The following is a 13,727-nucleotide window of genomic DNA, read 5'->3' as shown; positions in this document are numbered from 1 at the left end:
ATCACCAAATATTGATTATTTTAGAGTGTGGGGGTGTGTAGCATATTACAAAAATATGGACCCCAAAAGAACAAAATTAGGTCCTCGAGGGATCAGATGTGCTTTCATAGGATATGCACCAAATAGCAAAGCATATAGACTTTTAAATTTAGAGTCTAATGTAATTGTCGAATCTAGAGATGTGGAATTCTTCGAAAATCTTATCACAAAGAATAAGGAACCAGAGAATCCCACGATCAAAGAGTCTTGTGACAATGATTCGACGCGGATTGTTGAAACACAACCCGAACCAAGAAGAAGCAAAGGGCACGTAAAAATAAGGGTCTAGGACCGGATGAAATCGATTCTCAATTTATTTCCGTATATCTAGTTGAAGGAAATAACAAGAATGATGTTCATAAAATTCCTATTATTCTTCAAATTGAAGATGATCCTAAAACATATAAAGAAGCAATGACTTCTAGAGACGCTTCTTTTTGGAAGGATGCTATCCAAGATGAAATGGATTCAATTATGTCAAACCATACTTTGGAAATAGTTGATCTTCCGAAGGGATCAAGACCCATTGGATGCAAATGGGTGTTTAGGAGGAAGTATCACAATAATTGTACATTAAACACCTACAAGGCCAGACTAGTTGCAAAAGGAATTAGACAAAAGGAAGGTATTGATTATTTTGATACATATTCACTAGTATAAAAAACAACGACGATTAGAATATTGTTTGCACTAGCTTCCTTGAACAACCTTATTGTACATCAAATGGACGTTAAAACAGCATTCCTAAATGGCGATCTCGATGAGGAAATCTATATGGAGAAACCAGAAGGCTACATACTTCATGGAAATGAACAAAAGGTATGCAAACTTGTCAAATCTTTATACGGTTTAAAACAGGCACCAAAACAATGGCATCAAAAATTTGACACTGCCATACTTTCAAATGGGTTCATTCCAAACTCTTGTGACAAATGCTTGTGCACAAAGGTGTGTGGAAATGCTATAATATTTCTATGTCTATATGTTGATGACATGTTGATTATTAGCAATGAAATGAATGGAATCTTAGAAACAAAAGGATTTCTAACTTCCACATTCAAGATGAAAGATCTTGGATTAGTTGACACTATACTAGTGATCAAAGTAAAACGAAATAGTGGGGGTTATGAACTTAATCAAACACATTATATTGAAAAAGTGTTGGAAAAGTTCAAACACCTTAACTTTAAGGAAGTAAACACTCCGTTCGATCCTAGTGTCAAACTTCAAAAGAACAATGGTAGATCCATGTCACAATTGGAATATGCAAGTGCAATTGGATGTCTAATGTACTTAATTCAATGTACTAGACCAGACATAGCATTTGCAGTTAGTAAGATGAGTAGATTTACTAGCAATCCAAATGATGAACATTGGAAGGCAATAACAAGGATTTTTTTTATATTTGTTAAAGACTAAAAATCTTGGCCTTCATTATGGTAAGTTTCCTGCCATACTAGAAGGATATACCGACACAAGTTGGATATCAAGTGTTGGAGATTATAAATCTACAACTGGGTGGATATTCACATTATTTGGAGGTGCGATTTCTTGGAAGAGCAAGAAACAAACATGCATTACTCTCTCAACCATGGAATCAGAGTTTGTGGCTCTTGCATCTGCTAGACAAGAAGCAGAATGGTTGAGGGATCTCTTATTAGAGGTTCCATTAGCTAAAGACAATGTTTCAAAAGTATTGATACATTGTGATAGTCAAACCACCCTGGCTAGAGCATTCAGTGAAGTATACAATGGAAAGTCTAGACACATAGGTCTTAGACACTCTCTCGTGAGAAAAATGATAAAGGATGGGATCATTTCACTGACATATATACAAACAAGCTACAATTTGGCTGATCCTTTTACTAAACCACTGGCCATAGATTTAGTAAAGTCTACCTCGAAAGGTATGGGATTAAAACTCCTTGAATAAGGGTTCCGACAATGATAGCAACCCAATCTGAAGTTAATACATCTTAACCTAAGATTCAATAGGTAACAACAAGTCGTTGATTTGAAATTTGGTGCAACATTTCGTGATAATGTTGACTATTACATAATTGAGGGTTGAGTTTTAAAGAAAATTTTAATGAAGTTCTATATCGAGGATATGTATCTAAAGAGATACTAATGAAACTTCACCTATGTTGAAGCGGTAAAGCGGCAAGCAACAAAAGATTTGGAAATATTTATCCGGGAATTATCGAGTCCACAGAGATTGGTGATACTGAACTGCTGTTCAACGGATTTTGAGTTCTTGAGTTTGGGTTAAATGGGTTTTAAGTAAACAGGAAAAATATAACATATGAACATAAAATAAATTCATTCTTGATAGAGAATAACTTATCTAGTTTGAATCTAAAATACTCCTCACAAACTTAGATTTATCACTCCGCCGTACTCAATCTACAATACTCATCAAAATCACCACATATCCCTCACATCAATGTCCATTTATGCAACACCGACGAGAGTTCAACTATATTGCTCTTTCGACGATGTCTCAACCGATCGAACAACACAGAGACATTAAACTTAGATATTATGTGGATGTTAACCCCAGACCCTATGTATATAATCTAGAACTAACAAGTATTCTCCTAATCAAGATTCACGAAGAATATTTCTATAACAACATAAATCCGTAGCGATTAAGCAAAAAGATCAAAAAAACACCGATTAAAATTTGTAAAGCAATCTTTATACAACTAATAGAAAGAGTAACAAACATCCATGGGTTTAGAGTAATTTACATACAAACTCACCATAAGAGAAATACAAAGAGAAGAGAAGAAGATGAACCAAACATTTCTTGGTTTGTCAACACCAATCGATGAGAAATTTGACCTCCGATCATCAAGATGCATGCTCCATTGTTGTTTTCAAGCTCTCCCTACTCAAAAATGGTTGTGATGACTTTGGGAACAAATACACCAAAGCATAACCCTAAAAAAATATAATTTTTCCCTATTTAACACTTTCTAAACCGCCCAGACCGCGCTTAGCCCGCTCAACAGAAAAATAAAATCTTATTTTGGGCATAACAATGAATAAATTACAACCAAATTGATGATTTTTATCATCCTTATTTTAATCCTTATCCGCCGATGAATTGGTAAATTCGCGTGCTTGCCGCCGTGTCTTCGACACTTTATTCCTCAAAGCTTCGAACACGCATAATTACCTATAAAAAGACAACAAAACTATCAAACGGTATATATTTACACGAAAACGTAACAAAACACAAACGATACAAATATACACAAAAACGGGGAATTATTCAAACGGTATTACAAAAAGTATCGATAAGTGCCACTATTTTCATACACAAAATAACTACATTTTGACACTTATCAAACTCTCCCCAACTTGAATTTGTTTGTCCTCAAACAAGGCCAAACACTCAAATCTCAAAAGTAAAAATCCAAAGAATCAACAAGATTGTTAAAAAAACGAAACAATTGTACTGTTCAAACAAAAACGTACAAATCAAAGTAAATACTTACCACAATCCTACAACGAAAACATGAAAATGAAACAAATCCTAAGTACAAAAATCATACAAAACATTCTAAAACAAAACAAGCTCAATCACGAATCACGCCTAGCAAAAACTCATCGGTAGATGAAAAACACCGAAAGGTGAGGACTATGACACACACCCAACAATCTTGAAAACAATAGACAAAATTATGCGTTCATCCAAAAATAGTATTGAAAATGCAATGACACGAATCACAAGGGCTTTCAAGGTTGTGATGACTTTGGGAACAAATACCTGTCGCGTGAAAATCGGGATGAGACACCGAATGCCTTCTTTGGGCTCGGGCTCAAGAAAATGATTTTTGTTTTTGTTTCCAAAATAGGAAAAGGGAAAAAGTTGCACAAACCTTAAAAGATATGCAATGCAAATAATACAAAATTAAAAGCAATGCAAAAAAGGGGGGAGAGATTCCGGGTAAGAGGGTTGGTTATACGAAGGGAAGGTATTAGCACCCTACATATCTATAGTACTCTATAGGTTTCTTTGTTATGTTTGTCTGTTTATTTCTTTCTATGCTATTGGGGAGGTTTTCTGTTGTGAGATAGGTGGGACCTAAGGTGTTTGTTTGATTATGCTCGCAAAGATCATCGCAATCTTCTGCATACATATCCCTTAGAGGGAATCAGAGCATCTGTAGCTCGAGGTCTACGGGTGCTAAGGTTTGAGTGGTTTGAGGGAGATAGAAGTTTTGCTCGCCAAGGATACGACCTTGTGCCTACGTATTCTCAAAGGGATGTTGAGAAAGTCAGAGCAATCGTAGTTCCCACTTATGCTAGTGGAAGCAAAGGATAAGAGACAAATGTCATCTTAATGCTCGATGTATCTAATCTATTTCATCACATACATCTATTTGATTTTGGTTTGAATCTTTTCATTATAAGACCTGGGCTGTGCCACTTATGGTTCTTAGAATGATAAAGATGATTTTTGTTTAGCCAGCCTTGTGGCGAAAACAAGTTTGATTAGCCAGCCTTGTGGCAAAAAACTTTTGATAAGTCAGCCTTGTGGAAAAAAGTTTAGATAAGCAAGCCTTGTGGCAAAAACTTTTGATAAGCCAGCCTTGTAACAAAAAGTTTTGATAAGTCAGCCTTTTGGCAAAAGGTTTGATTGATTAGCCAGCCTTGTGGCAAAAAGTTTGATTGATTAATTGTGATGATATAGAAGAGATACTCCTATCATAGAGATGATATGTGTCTAATCTCCTAGGGTATTTGATTTGGATATAGGGATGTGTAACATCGCGGTTTTTATTAATTATATTAGTAATTATATTATTTGGTGTTTTTAATAATTATTTGCTTAATTTAGTCATTTTTTATGTTTATCGAAATTTTCGCGTTTTGGGACGATTTAGTCGGTATTAGTTCGGGATAGGGGATCAATATTTAATCAAAAATTTTAATATTTTTAGTATTAGAAATATTAATGAGTTAATATTTAGCGTTTTGGGAATTTTCTGAGTAATTAAGATTAGACCGGAAATATGAGACATTGAGTTATTAGAGGATTTTATCTGTATTTATTTTATTATATTATTTTATTTTACTTGGTGTATTAAATAATTATTTAATTGTTATGAGATATAATAATTAATTGAATTAATTAATTTTGTGTATAATTGTGTTTATTGGGTTTAATGGGTTAATTAAGTTATTAGAGAGATATAATTAATTGGGCCTAAGTAGTAGAAATAAAATATGAAATTGATTTGTGGGTTAAGCCCATTAAAAAAAAGATAGTAGGAAAGAGTTAGGTCATTCTTTCATTTTTCATAACTTTGGTAAGAAGAATAGAAGGGAGAGGAGAAGAGAGCATAGAAGATAAAGAAGAGAGAATTGTAGATTCTTGAAGAGGGTGGATTAAAATCAAAAGGTAAGGGTGTGAATCTAAGTTATTATAAGTAGATATAAGTGGGTAATGATGATTGAGTTAGAAAATGCATGATTTGGAATGGATTAGATACCATGAAGTTAGGATTTGGGGATTTGTTATATTCTTGAAAACCCTAACATGAATCTATGTTTCAATCTATGAAATTGATGATTTATATATGCTATGATGTTTCTATATTGAATTCCATGAATAGGTATGTGTATAGAACATGATTTAGTGCATATATGTATGTTTAAGTTTCACTTGAAAATGGTTGATTTGGAATTTTGGTGAAAATTAATGGAGCTTAGAATCTTGTTTTTATGATCCTAATAGTTGCTATATAATGTATATAGGTTGTATAACTATTTATTTCATGAAAAATGATGGATTAACATGGTTTTATGGTGAAAAATTTGGGCTGGACAGTAGTATTTTCGCAACAGCAGACAGTATTTTCGCAACAGCAAACTGTATTTTCGTAACAGCAGTTTTCTGGTTTTTGACAGTATTTTCGTAACAGCAAATTTTATGGTTTTGACAGCATTTTGAAAAACTTATAAATTCAATAACTTTTGACTCGGGTGTCCGTTTGATGTGCCGTTTGGACCGTTGGAAAGCTAAAATAAATTCCTATCTTATTAAATTGGATTGAAAACCATTAGATAATAATTTAATATAACTTATATTTTTTGTATGTGTTTGATCGGTATGAATTGATAATGATGTTGTATGCTACATGCAATTAGTTGTATGTATTCGAACTGTATGAGCCAATGATGATGCCTTGTGATGATTAACAATAATATGCTGTTATTAAGAAGTTGAATTAAACGTGTCATGTTATATCTTTTGATCTGTAACTTCTTTTAGGCGCCGTTTGAAGCATTAGGAAGCCAATGTTATTATCTATGTGATAGGACAGAATTGGTTGGCACTTATTAAATTAATTATGATGTTGTTGTGTGAATAACATGTAATTACGTGTATGTGAGTTATGAATCGATGAATCATGAATAACATTTGTTGATATGTTATGTGGTATGATATTCATGAGGTGTGCGAGTGAGTGTATGCTATTTAAATGCAATTGTGGAGAATGATTAGTTGATGACTTAATCGTTATGTGATAGTGTATGTCATGGATTAATGTTAATTGTGGATAACATGTATTGGTATTTTGTATCATGTGCTAATTGTGATATTTGGAAACGATGAATGCTAATTGTTATGCATTGTTGTAATTGTCGTATGATACATGTGTTTTGTACGATGGTGGAATAATTCAATTAGTTGAATTTTGGTAATATGCTTGGATGTTAAGATTATATGGATAATTCTTAATTGCATATGTTTTGGTAATTCTATGTATACATGATGCTTAGATTTAGCAAATGTATATGTTATTTTTGGAGAATTGTTGAGAATGACATTGATTGGCTTGTATGCTATATGTTATTATGATTGATAAATGCTATGTGAATGCTTTATTGATGATATATGCATGTTGTGCAACGTTTGGTGGATAATTCGAATTGTGCGAATTATTGTGGTATGAGGTATGTTAAGATTGTGTGATAATCTTAATTGCATATATATATATATATATATATATATATATATATATTGTAAGTCTTGTTGCACATGCATACATGGTGGCTTTGAAATAGAAGTGGTGAAACTTTGGGTTCACATGGTTGACCTTGATCCTCGATCGGAAATAGAGGTGGTGAAACTTTGGGTTCACTTGTTGGCTTGGATTCTAGAGGTAGAATTGGAAGCGGTGAAACTTGGGTTCACAATGGTGGCTTTGGTCTTGTCCTCATCGGAAGCGTGGCTTGGATTCTAGATATTGAATCGGAAAGCGGTGAAACTTTGGGTTCACATGGTACCACATGCATTGAGTCACATTTATTACATTCGAGTCACATTGTGTGCTATGTGATTGTTTTTGTATCAATGTGATTGTTTTGTGTGATAATTGATATATGGTGTATGAATGTATGTTTTGAGAAGAGTGATGAATTCTGAAATGTATTCTTGTTGTGTTTTGCATTTCCCATTATTATGTTTATCTATAATAATTTGAATTCTCACCCTTCTGTTTGAATGATGTTCATCGTGACATCGTGCAGGTTCCGACGAGTAGTAGCTTATCTGAGGATTTAGCCGAGGAGCTTTGGAGTTTGTTGTTTGATTAGGTAGCGAGTCATATGCTCTGATCATGTAACACTTGGGGAGTTTTATTTGACTTATGCTTATGTCTGGATATTGCTATCTTGTATATATTTTGAATCGATACTTTGGATATGTTGTTGACGGCCATGTTGCCTAGATTTGATTTGGTTTAGCATAATTGGATATGTTATTTGAGTTCGGTAGATGAATATAGTATGGGATATATTCATTGAAATGTTTGAGTTATAATTCTTCCGCGTGCGATATGCATAATTTATGAAAGCTTGATATTTCAAAATGTGTTACGATATGATTAGTGCATGTTGGTATGTTTGTTCTAGGTTTTCGTTGTGTTGAAAATAACATGTGACGCCTCTTTGATTGTATGCATACTTTACTCTGTGAATAATATGTTATATTTGGGATTAGAAAAAGGGTGTTACATTAGTGGTATCAGAGCATGGTCGACCAGTTGGTCAAGGTTATTACTGTCTTTTATCCCATTGTATTAGATTTGTGTATTTGACACGATCGATATTGTTTTGTCTGTTTGGTCGTTGGATGTCTTAGGACAATGGCTGTAGGAAGGAATGTTGACATTAATGTTGAGGCAGTGATGAGGTGGACTGGTGCGATTGGACAAGCGCCACAAGAGAGTGCTGGTTATGGAGGAAAGGATGAGTTATGTGCTTTTGGAGACTTCCTAAGGTGCAATCCGCTGATATTTGAAGTAGAGTATGGACCGGACAAAGCACAAGCATGGATGAGAGAAATTGAGAAGATCTTTCAAGTCATGATTTGTACTGATGTACAGAAAGTACAGTTTGGTACTCACATGCTGATGAAAGGAGCTGACGATTGGTGGAGTAATACTGTGCGGAAATTTAAAAGAGAAAGTATTGAAGTTACTTGGACTCTTTTTCGTGATGAATTTTTGGAAAACTATTTTCCAAAAGATGTGCGTGGAAAGAAATAAGTGGAGTTTCTAAAGTTGAAGCGAGAAGGAGGACAGTTCCGTGAGAAACCGTATGATAACAAGAGGAAACAATTTGGTTTTGGAAAGAAGCTAAGTGGGGGAGGGACTCCTACTCCACTTAAGTTTTTCAGATGTGGTGTTGAAGGTCATCGTGTTGTTGATTGTGGTAAGAATTATGTGACATGTTTCAAGTGTAACAAGATTGTTCACAAAGCACACAAGTTTAGAATTGGTTCGAGCGTGACATGCTACAACTATGGAGAGCAAGGGCACATTAGTACCAAATGTGATAAGCCAAAGAAGGAACAAGCGAAAGGAAAAGTACTTGCGTTGTCTGGTGCTAAGACCACTGTTAAGGAGAGGTTAATCTGAGGTACGTACTTTATTATTGATGATAGTGCAACGCATTCTTTCATTTCTTTGGATTGTGCTCTGAAGTTGGATCTTGTTTTACCTGTTATGCGTAGAAGTGTGGTTATTGATACAACTGTTGTGGTTTTGTTTCTACTTCTTTTGCGTGTTTGAATTATCCGTTGAGCATCTTTGGTAGAGATTTTGGAATTGATTTAGTTTGTTTTCCATTAGACCAATTTGATGAAATCTTGGTATGAACTGTTTGGAGTTGAAGCAAGTAATTTTAATCTTAAGAGGGATTTTGGATCTTGGAGTTTTAGGTGATTTCGAGTACAAGTTCTTAAGGAACGCTATTGTAGTATAGTAACAGAGGTTTATGTTCCATCATGGTTGTCGGCTACTATTAACAAATTGAGGACTCGATCACCCTTAATCTATTGTTGATAGGAGACGAGATCGTATTGGACGAGATAGACTTGTCTTACAAACTTGGTAGCATGTAAAGCGATTAAGGAGAAGTTTTTAGAAGAGGTTTATTTGTATGAGTGTATAGTTGTAAAGTCACACCTGTTTTGTCGAGTAAGAGGGAAGAAGGTTCTATGAAGTAATGTTTCTTGAGGATATTTTGATTTTAAGAGTGACGATGACCATACTGAACATTAAGGATTGTGTTATCGGTGCTAATAGGGAAGAGGTTTTATGTGAAGCTTTCTGAATGTGAGTTTTGGTTGGAAGAAGTGAATTTTCTTGGGTAGGAGATTTCGAGATGAGGTGTGTTGATACAGATATCGACAAGCAGTAGTTTATGCTTCAAGGCAACTTAAAGTTCATGAGAAGAATTATTCGTTGTATGAATGGATGTTATCCGCCGTTGGGTTTGTTTTAGAACTTAAGAGGTATTAATTGTTGGTTCGAGATTCGAAGTGTTTAGTGAGCACAGGAGTTGCAGTATTTGTTTGATTGAAGGAATTGAGTAGGAGGCAAACGAGATGGTTAGAATTCTCAAAGGATTGTGATTTTGGTTTGAATTACCATCTTGGAAAAGCGAATGTTGTAGCCGATGCATTGAATAGGAAATCATTGCATAAGTCTATGTTGAGGATTCTAGAATTGGAATTTTTGGAACAATTTAGAGATTTGAGTTTGGTTTGTGAAGCGACGTCTTCGTGTGTTATGCTTTGTATGTTGAAGCTTACGTGGGACATTCTAGATGAGATTCGAGAGGGTCAAAAAATGGGATTTAGAATTAGTTAACAAGATGACATTGAGGAAGCAAGGAAAAAGGTAATAACTTTCCGATTGGTGAGAATAGTGTTATGAGGTGTTATGATCGACTTTACATTCCTGATGTTTCGAATTTGGAAAAGAGAATTTTGGATGAAGGGCATCGTAATGGTTTGAGTATACGTCATGATGTTACTATGATGTATCAAGATTTGAGGAAATGTTTAGTGGCAAAGTATGAAGAGGGATATAGCGGAATTGTGTATTTGAGTTGGACTTGTCAGAAATCGTTTAGTTGGTGCAACAATTATTCTATTCGAGTGGAAGTGAGATAGTATCTCTATGGATTTTGTTTCGGGTTGCTGAGAACATCGAGTAATTGTGAAGTGATTTGGGTCATTGTGGATAGGTTGACGAGATGTGCTTATTTTATTTCAATGAGGATGGATTATCGGATGGAGAGACTTGCTAAATTTGACATCAAGAGAACGATGTGTTTGCATGGTATTCCATTCGAGTATTGGAGTGGCATCCTTGGAAGCTTGTATGATTGAAGATGTGGAATGTTTTTTATTGGTATGAATCTGGAGAGAGTACATGTGGTTTTAGTGTTGAGATGGTTGTGTCAATTGAATTTTCGAGGACGAAAATATTCTAAGTGGGGGAGAGTTGTAACATCCCGGTTTTTATTAATTATATTAATAATTATATTATTTGGTGTTTTTAATAATTATTTGCTTAATTTAGTCATTTTTTATGTTTATCGAAATTTTCGCGTTTTAGGACGATTTAGTCGGTATTAGTTCGGGATAGCGGATCAATATTTAATCAAAAAATTTAATATTTTTAGTATTAGAAATATTAATGACTTAATAATTAGCGTTTTGGGAATTTTCTGAGTAATTAAGATTAGACCGGAAATATGAGACATTGAGTTATTAGAGGAATTTATCTGTATTTATTTTATTATATTATTTTATTTTACTTGGTGTGTTAAATAATTATTTAATTGTTATGAGATATAATAATTAATTGAATTAATTAATTTTGTGTATAATTGTGTTTATTGGGTTTAATGGGTTAATTAAGTTATTAGAGAAATATAATTAAATGGGCCTAAGTAGTAGAAATAAAATATGAAATTGATTTGTGGGTTAAGCCCATTAAAAAAAAAGATAGTAGGAAAGAGTTAGGTCATTGTTTCATTTTTCATAACTTTGGTAAGAAGAATAGAAGTGAGAGGAGAAGAGAGCATAGAAGAGAAAGAAGAGAGGATTGTAGATTCTTGAAGAGGGTGGATTAAAATTAAAAGGTAAGGGTGTGAATCCAAGTTATTATAAGTAGATATAAGTGGATAATGATGATTGAGTTAGAAAATGCATGATTTGGAATGGGTTAGATACCATGAAGTTAGGATTTGGGGATTTGTTATATTCTTGAAAACCCTAACATGAATCTATGTTTCAATCTATGAAATTGATGATTTATATATGCTATGATGTTTCTATATTGAATTCCATGAATGGGTATGTGTATAGAACATGATTTAGTGCATATAAGTATGTTTAAGTTTCACTTGAAAATGGTTGATTTGGAATTTTGGTGAAAATTAATAAAGCTTAGAATCTTGTTTTTATGATCCTAATAGTTGCTATATAATGTATATAGGTTGTATAACTATTTATTTCATGAAAAATGATGGATTAACATGGTTTTATGGTGAAAAATTTGGGCTGGACAGTAGTATTTTCGCAACAGCAGACAATATTTTCGCAACAGCAAACAGTATTTTCGTAACAGCAGTTTTCTGGTTTTTGACAGTATTTCCGTAACAGCAAATTTTCTGGTTTTGACAGCATTTTGAAAAACTTATAAATTCAATAACTTTTGACTCGGGTGTCCGTTTGATGCGCCGTTTGGACCGTTGGAAAGCTAAAATAAATTCCTATCTTATTAAATTGGATTGAAAACCATTAGATAATAATTTAATATAACTTATATTTTTTGTATGTGTTTGATCGGTATGAATTGATAATGATGTTGTATGCTACATGCAATTAGTTGTATGTATTCGAACTGTATGAGCCAATGATGATGCCTTGTGATGAATTAACAATAATATGCTGTTATTAAGAAGTTGAATTAACCGTGTCATGTTATATCTTTTGATCTGTAACTTCTTTTAGGTGCCGTTTGAAGCATTAGGAAGCCAATGTTATTATCTATGTGATAGGACAGAATTGGTTGGCACTTATTAAATTAATTATGATGTTGTTGTGTGAATAACATGTAATTACGTGTATGTGAGTTATGAATCGATGAATCATGAATAACATTTGTTGATATGTTATGTGGTATGATATTCATGAGGTGTGCGAGTGAGTGTATGCTATTTAAATGCAATTGTGGAGAATGATTAGTTGATGACTTAATCGTTATGTGATAGTGTATGTCATGGATTAATGTTAATTGTGGATAACATGTATTGGTATTTTGTACCATGTGCTAATTGTGATATTTGGAAACGATGAATGCTAATTGTTATGCATTGTTGTAATTGTCGTATGATAAATGTGTTTTGTACGATGGTGGAATAATTCAATTAGTTGAATTTTGGTAATATGCTTGGATGTTAAGATTATATGGATAATTCTTAATTGCATATGTTTTGGTAATTGTATGTATACATGATGCTTAGATTTAGCAAATGTATATGTTGTTTTTGGAGAATTGTAGAGAATGACATTGATTGGCTTGTATGTTATATGTTATTATGATTGATAAATGCTATGTGAATGCTTTATTGATGATATATGCATGTTGTGCAACGTTTGGTGGATAATTCGAATTGTGCGAATTATTGTGGTATGAGGTATGTTAAGATTGTGTGATAATCATAATTGCATATATATATATATATATATATTGTAAGTCTAGTTGCACATGCATACATGGTGGCTTTGAAATAGAAGCGGTGAAACTTTGGGTTCACATGGTTGACCTTGATCCTCGATCGGAAATAGAGGTGGTGAAACTTTGGGTTCACTTGTTGGCTTGGATTCTAGAGGTAGAATTAGAAGCGGTGAAACTTGGGTTCACAATGGTGGCTTTGGTCTTGTCCGGATCGGAAGCGTGGCTTGGATTCTAGATATTGAATCGGAAAGTGGTGAAACTTTGGGTTCACATGGTACCACATGCATTGAGTCACATTTATTACATTCGAGTCACATTTTGTGCTATGTGATTGTTTTTGTATCAATGTGATTGTTTTGTGTGATAATTGATATATGGTGTATGAATGTATGTTTTGAGAAGAGTGATGAATTGTGAAATGTATTCTTGTTGTGTTTTGCATTTCCCATTATTATGTTTATCTATAATAATTTGAATTCTCACCCTTCTGTTTGAATGATGTTCATCGTGACATCGTGCAGGTTCCGACGAGTAGTAGCTTATCTGAGGATTTAGCCGAGGAGCTTTGGAGTTTGTTGTTTGATTAGGTAGCGAGTCATATGCTCTGATCATGTAACACTTGGGGAG

General features: G+C 33.7%; 1 pseudogene; it reads left to right on the top strand.

The window, feature by feature from the left end:
• The first annotated feature begins 453 nt into the window (after window positions 1-453).
• LOC131660598 (heat shock 70 kDa protein 1-like) overlaps window positions 454-13,727 on the top strand; it is a 33,879-nt pseudogene continuing 20,605 nt past the window's right edge.

Source organism: Vicia villosa, linkage group LG1, assembly GCF_029867415.1.
Source record: "Vicia villosa cultivar HV-30 ecotype Madison, WI linkage group LG1, Vvil1.0, whole genome shotgun sequence".
NCBI lineage: Eukaryota > Viridiplantae > Streptophyta > Magnoliopsida > Fabales > Fabaceae > Vicia > Vicia villosa.
This window is presented reverse-complemented; position numbering and strand designations above follow the sequence as displayed.